Here is an 18,396-nt window from a genome sequence, read left to right as displayed (position 1 = left end):
TGAGAACATTGGCTGTAACATTCCTGCTGCCAAACCCACTGTCACTTCGAAAGAACCAGTTGCCAGGAAATGGAGTACTGATAGCACTTGCACAAGAGGGGGGAACTCAGGAGGGTGATAGATAGCAGATATCAGGTCAGGCTCCAACTGGGCACACAGGTCTGTGATTGTGGCCCTGTCCAGTCTATAGCTGAGTATTATGTGCCTGTCCTCCAGTGTAGCCAAGTCCACCAGGGATTTGTACACGGGGGTATGTCTCCATCTCCTATTCATCCGCAGCTGTAGGAATCTATGGGACAAAAGAGTGAGGAGCCTGTCACAAACTGAACAATGACGCCACAACAGTAGTTTGCATTCTGTGAACATGTAATGGGTTAGTGTGATTTGTCCGGTATGTGCCTATTTCTCCTGTGACGCAGCATTATTCCAAAGGGCTGCCCACCCCCTGAAATGGCGTCTGCCTGTCCTGTGTGGAGGGACTGGTGGAAGTGAGGTAATTCCGCTGACGTTGTGCGCCGTGCAGATCAGCACTCATCAAAAGAAGGGTTTATGCATGCCAACACCAAGGAGGTGTGGACCCTGGGGGTCTTTAGCAGGCAGAGCACCCAGTGTCGCAAACAGTGGGAGGACCTGAGACGCTGGGCATGGAAGACACCGGAGGCCCAGCTGGGGATGGCCTCCCAATGAGGAGGGAGTGCCCATCGAACTCTGACCCCACCTGATGGCCCGCATACTGGTGGTGGCCTATCCAGAGCTGGATGGCACTTGAGGGCAACACAGCAGCCACAAGGGGGTGAGTACAGTGGGTATCATTACAGCTTACGCCTGGTGGGGTGGTATAAGGGTGGTGGGTGTGTATGAGTGGGTGCCCCTAGCCTAGGCCAGACATAGCAGCGTAGGTCCCCTGCTGGCTAGGGGTCTGAATGGAAAATTATGGCTACCTGGCTTGTTAGCTTCCACTACTGGCCAGGGCTGTGTGGGTCCCAGGTGTGCTGCAGTTGGCGATGTGTGCCCCTTCTCATGACTTGATGGCTAGCAATATCACTGGTAGTGCAATGCATAGTGCGTAGGCCTGTTCCGTTTGTGTTGTGTACGCCAACAGTGGTGTTAGTACAGTCATTGACCCAGTGTATCCTTGTCTCTCTCCCCCCTTTCTTGTTTTGTCATCCTGTCCTTATGTGCATTAGCATCATCTGGAGGAGGAGCAGAGGCACCGGCGATGGAGGGAGCTGCATCCCACAGGACCCAGGAGGCAGAGTCCACCCCGCTGAGGGAACTAGTGGGACGGAGGGCGGGGGGAGCACCACGGCAGAGACTGGGGGGTACAATACAGACTCTGATACCTCCTCCGATGGGAGCTCCCTGGTGGTGGCGGACACCTCTGTGACCACCCCAGCTACAGGTACATCCACCACCCCGTACCAGCACCGTACTCCCAGCAGCCCCTCAGTGAGTTGCCTGTGCCCAATCACCCAGGAGGGTGGGCATCTCCTTTGCCCCAGGCACCTCAGGCCCTGTCCCAGTGAGCCTTGCTGCCCTGAGTGAGGAGGCTATTGACCTCCTGAGATCCATCTCTGTAGGGCAGTCAACCATTGTGAATGCCACAATCTAATGCATTCCTGGAGGGCATTCACACTGGATTGGCAGCCCAACAGAGATCAATTCAGGCTCTGGCCTCCTCTCTGATGGCAGTCATTGTCCCTGTTTCTACCCTCCCCCTCCAGCTTCCACTTCCCAGTCCCATTCTCTTCAACCCCAAACCATCCCAAGCACACAGCCTGACGAACATGCACACAAGACAACACCCAAAAGTGTCACAGGCAAACACAAGCACCACATTTCAACCCACAGGTACTCACACAAACACCATCCAGTTGCAGACACAACAACATCCACTATTTTCACTATCTCCCCTTCTTCCTCCTCCTCCACCTCCCACCCACTTACGTCCACACTCACACCTGCATGCACTACATCATCATCCACTACCTGCATCATCGCAACACCAAGCAGAACACACACCTCACTGGCAGACACCTCCACAACATCCATGCACACGTCCCTTGTGTCCTCTCCCACCGTGTCTGTCCACCCCCTCCTAAGGTACACAAACGCAAGCACTCAGACACCCAACAGCCATCCCCCTCATAACAGCATACACCCCCATGCACCTGCACCCAAATTCAGCAGACAAACACCTCCAACAACCACTCCCTCATCTTCCACTCCCATTACTTCTCCCTCTTCCCGCCCCAATGTCCCTAAAAAGCTTTTCCTTTCCACCATTGACCTCTTCCCTACCCCTCCCCCAGTCCTGCACATATGGCCAGGGTATCACAAACCCAGCCAAGCACCACAGCCACACAGTCCAGGGGCCCACTTCCACAACCTCTCCCCCTCCTGGCCGTCCTATTGTATCAGGTATCGGCTCGGTCTTAGAACCTCTGTCGTTTTTTTGTGATTTTTTCCTACAACCCCTGGTAAAAGATTCCAGCACGTTTTTACAGGACACTTAGCATGTTCTCAATTTGATTGAAACTATTAATTCGAGCACCTATGTCCAGGCCTTAATTACTTTGGATGTAGAGGCCCTCTACACAAACATCCCTCAAGAAGCTACCCTACAAGTTGTGCAGTCGACCCTTCTCCAGAGTTCTTGGTCCTCCCCGACCCCTGTGCATTTTATAATGCAATGTGCGACTTTAGCCATGAAAAGGAATTTTTTGCAATTTGAGGACTCCTTGTTCCACCAGACTCGGGGTACCTCTATGGGCAGCACGTTTGCACGTAGTCTGGCTTGTCTGCACATGTACCACTTTGAAAAGATGTTTATTTTACCTACATCCAATCCTTTTCATGACAACATTAAATTGTGGCAAAGATATATTGATGACATTCTCATCATTTGGCAGGGCCCGTTCCAGGATATTGATCATTTCACTAGCTGGGTCAATATCTTGGACCCTTTTTCGAAATTCACCGCCCATGCTTCATCCACACAAGTGTCCTTTTTGGACCTATTGATTAAGATTGACAATGGGAAGCTGGTGACTGATACTTACCATAAAAGTACTGACCGTAACAACTTACTTCTGTACGATAGCCACCACCCCAAGGCCCTGCGTGATAACCTTCCTTTTGGCCAGTTTCTCAGGTTACGTCGTAACTGCAGCTCTGTCCAGTCTTTTGACACTCAGGCTCTTGGCCTCAAACGTAAACTATCAAATCACCACTATCCTAGGAGTGTCATTAATCCAGCCTACAAGAGGGCCCGCAATAACCACAGAGAAGCGCTATTGGCACCTGTGGTTAAGGAACCAGATATTCGGTTGACATGTGTTTCCACGTTTACTCCCCTGTCCAACACTGTGAAAAATCTTATTAGTAAGCATTGGAATATCCTACAGAGCGGTGGTACCTAGATCTCTAGACCCCTGTTGCGTTTAAAAGATATCCCAATATAAGGGATCTGATTGTCCATACACATCCTCGCCCACAACCGAACACAGTAAGACAGACCACTTTATGGAATCTACCTCCAGTCACTGGACACCATCCATGTGGTTCCTGTAACGTCTGCGCCCTTACTAAACGAATTGACCGACTCGACTTGAAATATGTCGGTACCTGGCACCTCAATAGACATATTAATTGTAACACGCGCCATTGTATTTACATGATTACATGTCCTTGTAATGTACTATACATTGGCATGACGACCAGATCAGTCAAACATTAGGTGCTCCCGCATTACTACCAAATTAAGTTTGCACTTTCTGGAAGCTAATCATGGCCCGGACGATTTGTGGTGGATCGTTCTGCAGGTGCTGAGACACAATAATAATGATGCAAAATATCTATTCAGAATAGAACAACGGTGGGTGTTTAGACTTACGACATCAAGCGAGGGTCTGAATGACGAAATCCAGTGGAGTACTCTAACACCATAGTTGGATCATATCTGTGTGATCTCTACTACCCTGACCCGCTCCTGTGACTGTAGCTCTAATTACTTATATCCTCTCTTACCACAGTTTTGATGGTTGGTTACATTCATATTGATTACATTTTTACTTTGCTACTTTCCTTCATACCACCCTAGAGTGAGCATTTTGAGCACAGTGGCTCTCTTCTCGTACCTTTTTGAGAAGTTGTATATTATCCTTGTCCTATTTTTGCTGCCCCACATTGGTGAACATTTTTTACACTCAAGATGGCCACCACTGTCCTTGTCTCACCATACAGTTTTTGACTAGACTCATAAGCTTACTAGTAAGATGGCTGCCGCTTGTTTTTAACTGTGAGTCCTACCTTCATGTTTATTGCCCTTTTGTATTAGTACTTTTTGACGACTCCGTCTACCTACTGACGTGTTTTACCGCACTTCAAGTTTGAAGTTGACCAGGGCTTGACAGGCTCTTGCTCGTGGTTCCTATTTTGCACTTCGGACCCGGTATAGTTTTACCGAAGGTCAGTTTTTGACGATAGGCTGCAACTTGCTTAAATGCCGATTGCAATGAGTAAGATGGCCGCCAGAGTTATGTGAGTTTGTTTTTCATTTCTAGCTACTTGTCTAAACAACCTTCACCTGTTGCCACTTACCGATTCGAGTGTGATCGAGCGCGATCGAGCGCACACTCGTATTCTTGTATATTAGGAGTTCCCTCGCGCCGCTTTAGTGTCTACAGGCGTGCAGCTGAGGGCAGGCTGCTGAAAAACCAAGGCTTGAACAAAGTAAGTCCTCCGTGGATATGTAGGGTTTTTACATTATATATCACTCTTTTTGTCATTATTGCTGTTTGTGTGAATCTTGGTTCCTGGTTTTTTGACAATAAGCAGTTCCTTTGCTTGAGGTTGAAAGGGGACTTCTTGCTATATTTTTTGGGACAAAAAACTTTTTTCTGCAATAGTTTTGGATTACTCTGACTGGCTACATGACTATTGTTTCTATTTCATATGTCATGTTCCTTCCCTCATTTCATTATTATGAATGTGTCAGTGTTTACTAGAATTAAACATTACTATGTTGTTTTTATATTTAGTAATTCTCCTTTGGTTGTGGCTTGCGCGTTCCTAGGATGCCTATACTCTACTATGGATAGATGGAAAGGTAGCCTGAGAGGACAATTGTGAAGTGGCTCAAAAGGAGCACATGTGAGAAATGTCAGAACCAAATTCAAACCCTATTGGGGCATGATGAATGGTGATTGAAGAAACATGTGGGTAAGAAGCTTAAGGAACCTACTGGTTATAGGAGACTTAAACAAAAAGGATTGGTTAGGTAATTTAAGAAATGCAGAGATAGCAGACAAATAACCTTTGAGGGCGCACAAAGCAGAGCCCTGCTGGGCCAAAGAAAGTATAAACAAGAGGACCTCGGAGAGAGGGGGGTAAGGGAGAAACAGACTTGTCTGTGCACCACGCCACAAATTTGTGCCAACAACTGGTACATACTGTTTTGGTGGAGAGACACTTGGCTGTCAAGATAACATCACATACTTTGGGCGGAAGGTCAAAAGCTGTCAACTGCTGAGGCTAAATCTCCATGCAAGAAGGCGAAGACTGGGCAGGTTTGGGTGGAGAACCTTCCCCTATTCCTGTGACAGAAGTTTCTCCCCAAGGGGCAGTCTGATCGAAGGATCAATGGCCATGCTCAATAGCTCGGGATACCAGACCCTTCGTGGTTAGTCCGGAGCCCAAAGGAGTACTTGGGCCCAGTCGTTCTTGATCTTCTTGAGAACTCTGGGCGGAAGGGGTATGGGCAGAAAGGCGGAAGTGGATGGGCAGAGAGGCCTGAGCTCCACTCAAGACAAAAAACGTCACAGAGCAAGTACTGCCTTGGAAAGTCCAATGCACAAAACTGCTGACATTGCCTGTTCTCTACAGAGGAGAACAGATCTAACCAAGACTCTTCACACTGCTGAAAGAGCCCTTGCGCCACCTCCAGATGGAGACACCATTTGTGATCGACCAGGCATTGTCGACTGAGTTTGTAGATGTAACAGGGTAATACGCTCAAAAAGGTAATCCGGAAGAGGAAACTGCTGAGAAGGAAGAGAGTAGAGGCACGTATGAGGAGGACGGAGGGGATGCCGGAGGGCCTGACGAAAAGCCCGAAACCCAGGAAGTGGAAGGAGCCACTGCGGATCGAGCCTGCAAGGGGGACGCTTGTGGAGAGCGGAAGACTCGACCAAAGGAGGACAAGGAAGAGGACGTCTTTGAACACGTCAAAGACGTAGGTCAGTGCTGCATGGAGGAATTCAAAGGAGACCTATCCGCTGAGAAGATTGAAGAATCCCAATTTCAGGACCCAGCAGCCTGCCACGTCCCAGGAGGGACGTGGCTAGTCCAGATACGTTAGCAAAACAAAAGGATGATGGACGGAGTGCTGAACAATGCAAACACTCACCCCCAGTCACAGATGTGGGTTTAATCCATTGTTCTTTTGCTCGTATTCAGGGCTCTGCTACCACATTAATAAAAAGGGGGAAAAGGAAGTGGGAAATGACAACACAGGAAAGGTGGGGGTTGAAATCCTTCAATGAAAATGGAAAGGGCAACTGGGAGGTGAACTGAATTCATGTGAAAATGCATGTTATTGGGAGCACGTACACTCCTACACTATATATGAGCACAAGATTAAGAGGTCGTACATGGAGTGGTCATCTTAATCACTAGACCCTCACCTACCCCCCCACTATAGATAACTGTAAAAATATACCAATCACCAGAATAATAGACTTAACTCTCGTCGCACTATCTTCTGTTCTCTCCTCATGCTCCTTTATGAATGGGTGGCGACTGCGTGGACCATCAAAAAGATAGAAGAAGGAGATTAATGTAGAGGACTATAAAGAAGAGACGAAAATAGAGAGAGTAATAAAAAAACACATAAAGGACTATCAGAAGAACACTATTAATAAGTGTCGAAAGTGCACAAACGTAATAAATATCCTTTGGGAGAAAACCCACTTGGGTTTATCTGGTCTTATAAAATCTAAAGGAATACAACCCTCCCTGGTGTTGATAAAGACCTCCCTGGAGTAACCCCCCTATAGTCCACTCTGGTGTTCAAAGAGCCCACCTGGTGTTGAAAAACCAGGGAAATGCCCTGATGTTCCAGTCAAGTCCAGAGGCGCAGAGCCTCCTGACAAAGGGTCCACGACTCCACCATGCCCTGCTTGTTGCAGTGTCATGTAGCAGTGGTGTTGTCCGTGAACACCGGCACTACTTTCCCTTTGAGAGAGGGAAGGAATGCTTTCAATGCCAGTCTGATTACCCTGAGCTCCGAAAGACAGATGTGGAGCCCAGATTATGCCGAAGACCAGAGACCTCGGATTTCTGCCTTTCCCATGTGGCTGTCCCATCCCAGGAGTGATGCATTTGTCACTACTGTCAGATATGGTTGGGGAAGGGAGAGGAATCTGAATCTGACCCAAGCACTGTTCACCAGCCATCACTGCAGATCTTGCGCAGTTCCCTCTGAGATCTGGACCATGTTGGAGAGATTCACCTGATGCTTTGCCCACCGGAACTTCAGTTCATGTTTGCCAAGTTCTATTTTCTCTCCCTTGTGTGTGTGGATAAAATGTTTCAAGTCTAGAGGATTTTCAAAAGTGGTATTTTTGTCTTTATAGGTGACCTTGAAGAGGCAGGGATGGAAAAAACATATCGAGCATTCATGGATCTCAAAGCCGGATGTACATCAAAAAATTATTTCAGTCATGTAGTTATCGCTCTGGCAACATCCTGACCAAAGAAGATCCTCTGACCGGACTATATTATTTGCTAATGTTCTTTAAGAGCTTAGGAGACTCATATTAATTAAAAATATAGTAGAACATAGGCAGTGATCCCTCTTGATAAGGAAAGGTTTGAAGAAGATGGATGTGACAAGCCAATATGATGTGCTCTTTGGATACTGAGAGCGGGGGCACCTTCATACCGACCATCTTGAGAATGTTGTCCTTCAGAAAGATAACATCGTACCCCTGTGATCCCTCAGAAACACCATAAATTCTCAAGTTGTTGCACATGTTGCTGTTTTCTAGGTTGTCTGTTTGTTTCTTCAGGGAGTAACTTCCTTGGACAAAGATGCCACTGTAGCCATAATGTCCTGTGCGTTTGTCACCAACTCCCTGCTCATTCTCTGTGAGCCCAGATTCCAAATGAGACCATTCTTCTTTGATTCTTTGAAGAGCTGCATTTGTTTCCACTACATGGTTTGATAAAATTTAGCTCATCCATAATATCCTCCGATATTTAGGGTAGTGGTGTCTTTGTAGGAGAAGTTGGGTCCTTTTTAGCCCTCTTGTTAATGTTGCCAGTGAGTTCTTTGCGAGAATTGATAAGGGGAGTAGGAGAAGTGAAAGGTCTCAATGAAAAGGGAATTTGAGAATCCATTGTAGAAATAAATAGAAAGGAATTGTTAATGTCTAGTGGATATAGTGGACATTCTTAGATGTCTGAGGAGGATGACTGTTGGAAAGGGCACAGGAAGTTGGGAGCGAAAGACAGTCCTATTGAATAACGATGGATAGAGTTACCCAGAGTAATGTGGTGGTATAAACATCCAAGAATCCAGTGAAAGTCTCAAGTCTTCTGATGAAATATGTATGACAAAACTGCATATACCTCAAAGTGCAGCATATGACAGTGGAAGGAATTATCACTCATTAAGGGTAGCTGAAAGTTAAAGGAGAACCCTCATGCTGACATCTTCAAATATGTAGGAAATGAGGGCGAGTAAAGAGCCCACAATGACTCTAATGAGGGTGTGGAAAATGGTGTCCACGTCCACAGGAGACCAGGAGAAACAAGGAGAAAATTGACAAAAGTGCGGTGGAGAAGTCTAGAAATTCACTTCGCCACTCTCCAAGATCCTCACAGCCATATCCGAACCTCAGATATTGTGAGAACAAGGTTCCCCCAGTGTCAATCATTTTAAAAGATGCAAGAATGAACTCTGGATTTTTTTGATAGCCTTGGAATGAAAAGTTTTCTAGCTTGCGCGTCAATAATTTTCAGTTCTATTAAGGACACGGAGGCGAGGATTATGCTTTCTCTTTCTTTACTGAAAGAACACAGCAGCCAATAAACATTTAGTTAGATCAAAAACTACAAAACCCAACAGTCCCAGTAGTCCATTCTAACCAATCCCTGGTCTACAGTCCATATAAATGTCCTTGACTCTTAAGTCCTTCCTCTTTCTTTGAAACAATACAACAAACAACCTGAAGAATCAAAACTTGAAACCAACCAGAAACTCCGTCTAGGACTCCAACCGGCCACAGTCCAACTGTATTGATCATTGAAACATCAAATCCTTAGGCATTCTTGTTATCCAAACCTAATAAAGAAAAAACTGATCGGTAGTGCCATATATAGAATGTCTAAAAGGGAGAGAAATCATGTTAGATACAGATTTCAAATATGCATCACCAATTTTGATACATTAATAAATGAACTAAATATCAAACATATCACTTAAATACATGTCACATAAGGGTGGGATACTCCTCGCCGCTGTGTCCTTAATAGAATTGAAAATTCTTGACGCGCAAGCTAGAAAATGTTTCATTCTATGTCAGGACCGGAGTCTTCGGATTATGCTAGTTCAAAGCCGATCCACCACAACCAAAGCCACATCTACAATAGGTTTATGGTAAAGCACTTTAAATGTAGTATCAGAAGACCAATCAGCTGCATTCATTATATCTTCTAAAAGAGAACCAGCTCCAAAAGTCTTAGAGGCCATAGATAGCCCAGCTCCCGGAATGAGCCCCAAAGGAGGAGACATAAATTCCAGCTCACTCAACAACCATTTGGCCCATCTAGCTAAAGTGGCTGAGGAGACTGGTGAAAATGGTCTCTGTAAGGAAATAAGTAATTGTCCTCGAGCATCTCTGCAAAATTCCTGAGTATAATCTTCATATGCCTTTATACATTGAACTACACATAATTTAGGATGATGTGGAAAATCTGGATAAGATATACATTTTGAAACATTCTTAGTACGTCTTGAAATGGAAAAGGAAACCCCTGAAGGAGTAAATACTCTACCTGCTTAGTCAAGGGCTCTTACATCCGAAACCCTTCTGCATGAAATAAGACATAGTAAAATTGTAAGTTTGGCTGACAATTAGAAAACGAAGTACAATGTCAACATCCCATAGAACTGAACATTTAGGCTGAGGGGGTTTGACCATCCTGATGCCCCTTAAAAGCTTACAAACTAACGGGTGTTCTCCCACCGGTTTGCCGTCAACATGAGGATGCCCCGCTGAAAGAGCTGACCTGAAATTATTGATAGTCCTATAGGCTAACCCCTGCGTAGCTAAATCTGATAAAAAATTGATAATCATGCTAATGTGGGCCCCCAGGGGATCAATACTCTATTCACTGCACCAACCCACCCATCGCTTCCAGGAAGCTTCATACCTTCTATGAGTGGAAGGTGCCCAGGACTGGGATAAAAAAAAAGATAGCCTCTCTCGAAACATTCAGCATTTGCCAACGTCCCCTGAAAGTATCCACACCATAAGGGACAACAGGCCCTGCAGTATTAGAGGATGAGGGAGGAGACCCGGATCCAGAAGCACCGAGGGGAACGATGGCAGATGGATCGGACGAGCACAAGATAGTGACATTGCCACCGGGAACCACAATTGGTCTCTCCAAAGAGGTGTTATCAAAATGATCTCCACCCCTGTCTCCTGGGAGACACCTGAGAAAGTACTCTCTGAATCATGGAGAAAGGGGGGAAAGGAATACGATAGAGAGGTCATCCAGACCTGAAGGAAAGCATCCGTCGCGAGGGCTAACTGGCCTCCAGCTGTAAAATAGAGGGAGTTGAGAATTGCAGTGAGACGCAAAGAGGTCTATTGCACACTTCGCCCAATAATTCGTAAATGTCAAGAACACAGGGGGTCATTACAACATTGGCAGTAAAAGCCGCTTACCGCCCTGCAGAAGACAGCCAACACACCGCCGCGGAATTCCACCACGGTCATTATGACCCACAGCTCGGAATCCGCCAAAATTCAGACACCCACAAAGTCCGCTACACCAAAGGTCAGTGATAAACTGGCGAAAACAAAACCTCCACCCTCACGCCAACAGGAATACGCCCACACTATCTCGACCCACGAATCCACGCGGTGGTCTTTCAACCGCGGTATTCTATTGGCGGTACACACCGCTGCGCTGAAAATACACACACATTTACAAAACACTACCACATTGGGCAATTCGAAATACACACACACCTGATACACATACACACACCACTCCCACACACCCAACACAATATAAAACACACACCCAAATCACCCACAAACCCCTACGACCAAAATCCCGAAAGAAGGCCAGAGACACTACAATCTACAACCAAGCATACACAAGCACACACCATCACCCACATAACATCCACGCACCCCACACAACACACCACTGAATATCACCCCACATATCACTACACACACCACCCCACACATCACCCACACCACCCCATGGCACGGGAAAGACACCCCAGGTTCTCTGAGGGGGAGCTCAGGGTCATGGTGGAGGAAACCATCTGGGTAGAGCCACAGCTATTCGGATCACAGGTGCAGCACACCTCCATAGCTAGGAAGATGAAGCTATGGCGCAGAATAGTGGACAGGGTCAACGCAGTGGGACAGCACCCAAGAAATAGGGATGACGTCAGGAAGAGGTGGAACGACCTACGGGGGAAGGTGCGTTCCGTGGTATCCAGACACCACCTTGCGGTACAGAAGACTGGCGGCGAACCCCCACCTCCTCCCCCACAACTAACAACATGGGAGGAGCAAGTCTTGGCGATTCTGCATCCTGAAGGCCTCGAAGGAGTAGCTGGAGGAATGGACTCTAGTAAGTAAAAGCTTAACTACCTTATCCCCCACCCTACCTGTATGCTATCACAAGCCCCCACCCTCGCCCTCACCCCCATCACTCCAACTCCTCACACATGTCCCACTATCACAAACCACACATCCCAACACCAAGCCCTACATGCAACACCAAAGCATGGACACCCATCCCCAATGCATGGCCACAGCACATACCCTTACACCCCCTAAACCATCATCACACAAGGTCCCACACAGGAATGCAAGCACTGGGGTTCACGGTTACCCACCCATTGCACACCATGGTACACACAGATGCAATAATCATGCTTTTACACCCCTGCAGGACCCCTACCCAACGTCACCGCACAGGAGGGTCCACACCACCAACAGAAGAGGTCCATAGTGATGACCGCAGCTCTGTCCAACTGGATCTAGACGACCAGCCCGGCCCATCTGGGACCTGGGGACAGTCGGTTCCCCTCACACAGTCACAGGCCACCACAGAGCTTCCCCCCTCTGGAAACACCAGCACAGCACCCACTCAGCTGGCCCATACCTCTGTCCCCAGGACACCTCAATCAGCAGTGTGTCCACCACTACAGGGAACCCAGGCTAACCCACCACCCCAACAACAACAGGGACCTGGGGGCAGTGGTAGTGGGCACACCGTTCAGGGGACAGAGGCCCAGGAACACAGGGGAACTGGGAGGGCTGCTGCGCAACAGGGGGCGGACAGGCCCAGGGAACCCACTCTCCACGAGGCCCTCTCCAACATCATGGGAGCGTACCATCACTCCCAGGGGACGATGGCAATGGTACTGGCCAAGTTTCAGGAGACCCGGCGGCTGCAGGAGGAACAGTATTTGGGCTTTAGGGAGGAACTCAAATCCATCAATTCCACCCTGGGCACCATCGTAGGGGTACTGAAGGAAGTCCTCAACACCAGGAGGGACACTGTGGCACAACAAGGGGCCCCTGACACTAGCCTGGACGATGAACTGCCCACCACCTCCGCCGGCGCTAGTGGACAGGAGGCACCGCCACAGGACCACCACACCAGCACCCCACCCCCTGCAGATGGAGAACCACCCCGCAAACGGCTCCTGAGATCCAGGACAAAGACAGAGAACGATGCCAAGACCCCCGCCAAGAAATGAAACCGCCCTGCATGTCATCCTTTTGTCCCACCTTGTCACCCTGTCCATCCTCAAACTGCCCCAGCTCCACTTCCTATGCCCCTTTGGGCAATGCACCTGTGAGACTAATAGACTGGACTCTGCCAGGGACACTCCTCCACCATCACCCCTCACCATTTTACAGCACCCTCCAATATTGAGCACTTAAATAAACACCCTTAGAGCACAAAACAATCTAGAGTCTAACTGTGATTTCGAAATAGTGTATTTGCAATAACAGTGACAAAATGCTCTTTCAATTGTAATGTCAACATACCTATGTCACACAGCTCTAGTCCATGAGGAAACAAAGCAGATGTCACACACTGGGACCCACATCTGTGAAATCGTAAGGGAAAGTGACAACTCAGTGACCATACACTGGGTGAAAAGGGCAGACAGTAGAGAGGTAGTAGTGTTAAAGTACATGTAGTAGGCAGTTTTGTCTTCTTACCTGTGTATCACTCGAAGTATTGCAGGATCACCGAGTTCCTGTTGTCGATATCCTCTTCTTCTGCTTCCTCGTCTTCACTGTCCACAGGCTCCACAGCTGCCACAACACCTCCATCTGGACCATCCTCCTGCAGAAAAGGCACCTCTCGTCGCAAAGTTAAGTTGTGAAGCATACAGCAGGCCACGATGATCTGGCACACCTTCTTTGGTGAGTAGAATAGGGAACCACCTGTCATATGGAGGCACCGGACCCTGGCCTTCAGGAGGCCGAAGGTCCTCTCTATAATCCTCCTAGTTTGCCCATGGGCCTCATTGTAGCATTCCTCTGCCCTTGTCCTGGGATTCCTCACTGGGGTCAGTAGCCATGACAGGTTGGGGTAACCAGAGTCACCAGAAAATGGCGAGGGACAACTGTTAGACACACACTAACCTGTAGGGATATCCCCAGACCCAGACAACTATTCCCACTGTCTTGCTTCCAGGTGCTTACCTAATAGCCACACACAGTGCCTCTGGAGTTGACCCATCACATAAGGGATGCTGCTATTCCGCAGGATGTAAGCGTCATGCACTGAGCCAGGGAATTTGGCATTCACATGGGAGATGTACTGGTCTGCCAAACACACCATCTGCACATTCATCGAATGATAACTCTTCCGGTTTCTGTACACCTGTTCACACCTGCGGGGGGACCAACAATGGCACCTATGATGTTGGGGATATGTCCCAGGGCATAGAAGTCACCTTTCACTGTAGCCAAATCCTCCACCTAAGGGAAAACGATGTAGCTCTGCATGTGTTTCAGCAGGGCAGACAACACTCTGGACAACACATTAGAAAACATAGGCTGGGACATCCCTGATGCTATGGCCACTGTTGTTTGAAATGACCCTCTTGCAAGGAAATGGAGTACTGACAGCACCTGCACTTGAGGGGGGATTCCTGTGGGATGGCAGATAGCTGACACCAGGCCTGGCTCCAACTGGGCACACAGTTCCAGGATTGTGGCACGATCAAGCCTTTAGGTGATGATTACATGTCTTTCCTCCATTGTCGACAGGTCCACCAGCGGTCTGTACACCGGAGGATGCCGCCATCTCCTCACATGTCCCAGCGGACGGTGCCTATGAAGGGCAACAGCGAGCACAGAGTCAACCAACTCGGAGGTACGTACACACAGCTTACATAGAACACGGTTCATAATCTGAAATTTGCATGTATGAGTGTTGAGGCAAGGCCTAGGTATGGGTGACGCAGTTAAAAATAAAGCCATGTGGGGCCCCTGATATGGCGGCTGCCTGACCTGTAAAGTGGGACAATGGGATGTGAGGTAACTGTGCTAGCGTTGTACACCGTCGCGGTAGGCGGTCAAACACCGTGGCGCAATTCTGCATTGGTTAACATTGGACCCTATGGGTCCCAGGAGCCAATGACGATGTACGCCTGCGGTGACGGTACTCACCGCCGCGGACGTGACCGCCATTTTCTATCTGTTCAATCACTCGATACCTGATCTTCGACAGGAGAGGACCTACACTGCAAGTGCTGCTGTGACCTCAGTCTGGAAGAGACAATGGCTCGTGCGTCTGGGGAAAGGGCCCCTGCCTTCAGCATGGAGGAGTTGGAGAAACTCGTGGATGGGGTCATCCCCCAGTACACGCTACTCTGCGGTCCTCCAGACAAACAGGTAAGTACGCTGGGAGCATGCTGTATGGGCTATGCCTGTGTGGAGTGGGGTGGATGAAAGATAGGGGGGGAAAATGAGCCGTGTATGAAGCGACGGTGAGTGCATTTGCCACATGGCAAGGGTGGGGATGCGGGCCAATGACTGTGACGGTGCAGTTGCTAATAACTTCTCTTTTTCCCCTGTACAATTCCTGTAGGTCAGCGCCCACCAGAAGAAGGATATTTGGCGTGCCATCCCCAAGGACATCTGGACCCTGGGGGTCTATCACAGACGGAGCACCCACTGCCGTAAGAGCTGGGAGGACATTCGCCGCTGGAGCAAGAAGATGGCGGACGCCCAGCTGGGGATGGCCTCCCAAAGTGGGAGGGGTGCCCGTTGCACCATGCCCCCCTGATGTTCAGGATCCTGGCGGTGGTGTACCCGGATTTGGATGGGCGCTTGAGGGCATCACAGCAGCAACAAGGGGGTGAGTACACTCTCATTCTGCTGATTCAGCGCGCAGTGGAGGTGTCTGGGTGGGGGAGGTGGGCTGTGGGTTTGCCTAGGCCAGGGCGAGTGTGCTAGTTAGGTCCCCTTTTTCAGGCAGACCCTGTGGCACCCCACCTGTGTACAGTGCCAACTACACCTAGTCAGGCTCCTGTGACATCCATGTGTGCAGATGTCAGCCATAGCCTTGTAGGCCATGTCCCAGGGATTGAATAGTGGAGCCCAAGTGCGCGGCATAGTGCAGGGGGCTTCTGTGTCTGTTGTGTCTGCCAAGGGTAGCAGTAATGCATGCACTCAACTAGTCTTTCTTCTGTCGCCCCCCCCCTTTTGTGGTCTCCCTGTTCTTGTGTGCATTAGCATCATCAGGCGGAGGAGCAATGGCACTGGAGCAGGAGGGAGCTGCATCCCACGTGGCCCTGGAGGGCGACACTACGGAGTCTGATTTCACCAGTGGGACGGAGGGCGAGGGGAGCTCCACGGCGGGGACAGGAGCTGACACCAGTGATACGGACTCATCCTCTGATGGGAGCTCCCTTGTGGTGGTGGGCCCATCTGTGCCCCCGCATCTACAGGTACAGCCGCCACCCCCCCCCCACCACACCACCCTCCCAGCAGCCCCTCAGCCTTTGCCCCGTGCCCGCTCACCCAGGAGGGTGGGCATCTCCTTCGCCCCAGGCACCTGAGGCCCTGCCCCAGTCATCCCTGTTGCCCTCAGTGAGGAGGCTATTGACCTCCTCAGGTCCCTCACTGTTGGGCAGTCTACCATTTTGAATGCCATCCAGGGTGTAGAGAGGCAGTTGCAACAAACTGGAAGGCATTCATTCTGGTCAGGCAGCCCTTTAGCAAGCTTTTCAGACTCTGGCCTCAGCACTGATGGCAGCCATTGTCCCTGTCTCTAGCCTCCCCTCTCCAACTTCCTCCACCCAGACCCAATCCCCTGTACCTCAGCCTATCCCAAGCACACCATCAGACCAGCATGCACACACCTCAACACACAAAGGAAGCTCAGGCAAACATAAGCACCACACATCCCACAGGCACTCATGCAAGCATCACACACATGCAGACATAGCAACATCCACTGCCTCCACTGTGTCCCCCTCCTCCTCGTCTCCCTCCTCCCTCCCAGTCTCGTCTCCACTCACCTGCATGCACTACATCTACAGCCACTACTTCCATCACCAGCACACCCACCACCACACCCTGCTCACGTGCAGTCACCACCCCCACTACCATTCACACATCCCCTGTGTCCTCTCCCAGTGTGTCTGTGATGCCACCTCCCAAGGTACACAAAAGCAGGCACACACCCACCCAACAGCCATCCACCTCACGACAGCCTCCAGTGCATGCACCTTCACCCAAAGTCACCAAACGTACACCTCCTACAACCACAACCTCTTCCTCCACTCCCAAACCCCCTCCAGCTACCCGTCCCAGTGTTCCCAAGAAACTTTTCCTGTCCACCCTTGACCTCTTTCCCTCACCTCCCCCACTCCGTCAGTCTCCTAGGGCCCGACTCTCCAAGTCCCAACCTAGCACCTCAGCCACGACATCGGCGGGATCAGTGGTGCCAGTAGTCACCGGATTCTGGAGTTCACCAGGCAGCAGGGCAGCCATTGTGGCAAGGAGCCACAGCACGGACAGTCCCCCACCTATCAAGCATCAAAAGTTGGCCAGTGCCCGGCGGGAGAGGGGGAAGACACCAGCCACCAAAGCCACCCCCAGGGGTACAGGTGGGAGTGTGGAGTCAGCTGCGATATCTTCCAAGGTTGGGAAGGGGCACAAGAAACCTGGCAAGTCTGGGAAGATCATCACAGTGGAGAAGCCCGCCATCAGCCCCGCTGCCCAGGAGGCGACCGCCATCAGCCCCGCTGCCCAGGAGGCGACCGCCATCAGCCCCGCTGCCCAGGAGGCGACCGCCATCAGCCCCGCTGCCCAGGAGGCGACCGCCATCAGCCCCGCTGCCCAGGAGGCGACCGCCATCAGCCCCGCTGCCCAGGAGGCGACCGCCATCAGCCCCGCTGCCCAGGAGGCGACCGCCATCAGCCCCGCTGCCCAGGAGGCGACCGCCATCAGCCCCGCTGCCCAGGAGGCGACCGCCATCTCAGCCCCGCTGCCCAGGAGGCGACCGCCATCTCAGCCCCGCTGCCCAGGAGGCGACCGCCATCTCAGCCCCGCTGCCCAGGAGGCGACCGCCATCTCAGCCCCGCTGCCCAGGAGGCGACCGCCATCTCAGCCCCGCTGCCCAGGAGGCGACCGCCATCAGCCCCGCTGCCCAGGAGGCGACCGCCATCAGCCCCGCTGCCCAGGAGGCGACCGCCATCAGCCCCGCTGCCCAGGAGGCGACCGCCATCAGCCCCGCTGCCCAGGAGGCGACCGCCATCAGCCCCGCTGCCCAGGAGGCGACCGCCATCAGCCCCGCTGCCCAGGAGGCAACCGCCATCAGCCCCGCCAGCCCAGACAGGACCGCCAGCAGCAGCCCCGCTGGCCAGGAGGCGACTGCCAGCACCAGCCCCGCTAGCCCAGACAGGACCGCCAGCACCAGCCCCGCTAGCCAGGAGGCGACCGCCAGCACCAGCCCCGCTGGGCCAGACAGGACCGCCAGCAGCTGAGTAACTGCCAAGGACACCGCCGCCACAAGCACTGCTAAACAGGACACCGCCGCCACAAGCACTGCTAAACAGGACACCGCCGCCACAAGCACCGCTGCCAAGGACACCAC

General features: G+C 50.7%; 1 protein-coding gene across 1 annotated transcript in view; it reads left to right on the top strand.

Moving 5' to 3' along the window:
- Positions 1-4,600: 4,600 nt before the first annotated feature.
- Positions 4,601-18,396, top strand: part of ADAP2 (ArfGAP with dual PH domains 2) — a 486,416-nt gene continuing 472,620 nt past the window's right edge. Inside the window, exon 1 of the mRNA XM_069199979.1 lies at positions 4,601-4,734. The gene's annotated coding sequence lies outside the window, so the exon portion shown is untranslated. The remainder of the gene's footprint in view (positions 4,735-18,396) is intronic.

Source organism: Pleurodeles waltl, chromosome 7 (assembly GCF_031143425.1).
Source record: "Pleurodeles waltl isolate 20211129_DDA chromosome 7, aPleWal1.hap1.20221129, whole genome shotgun sequence".
Lineage (NCBI taxonomy): Eukaryota > Metazoa > Chordata > Amphibia > Caudata > Salamandridae > Pleurodeles > Pleurodeles waltl.
This window is presented reverse-complemented; position numbering and strand designations above follow the sequence as displayed.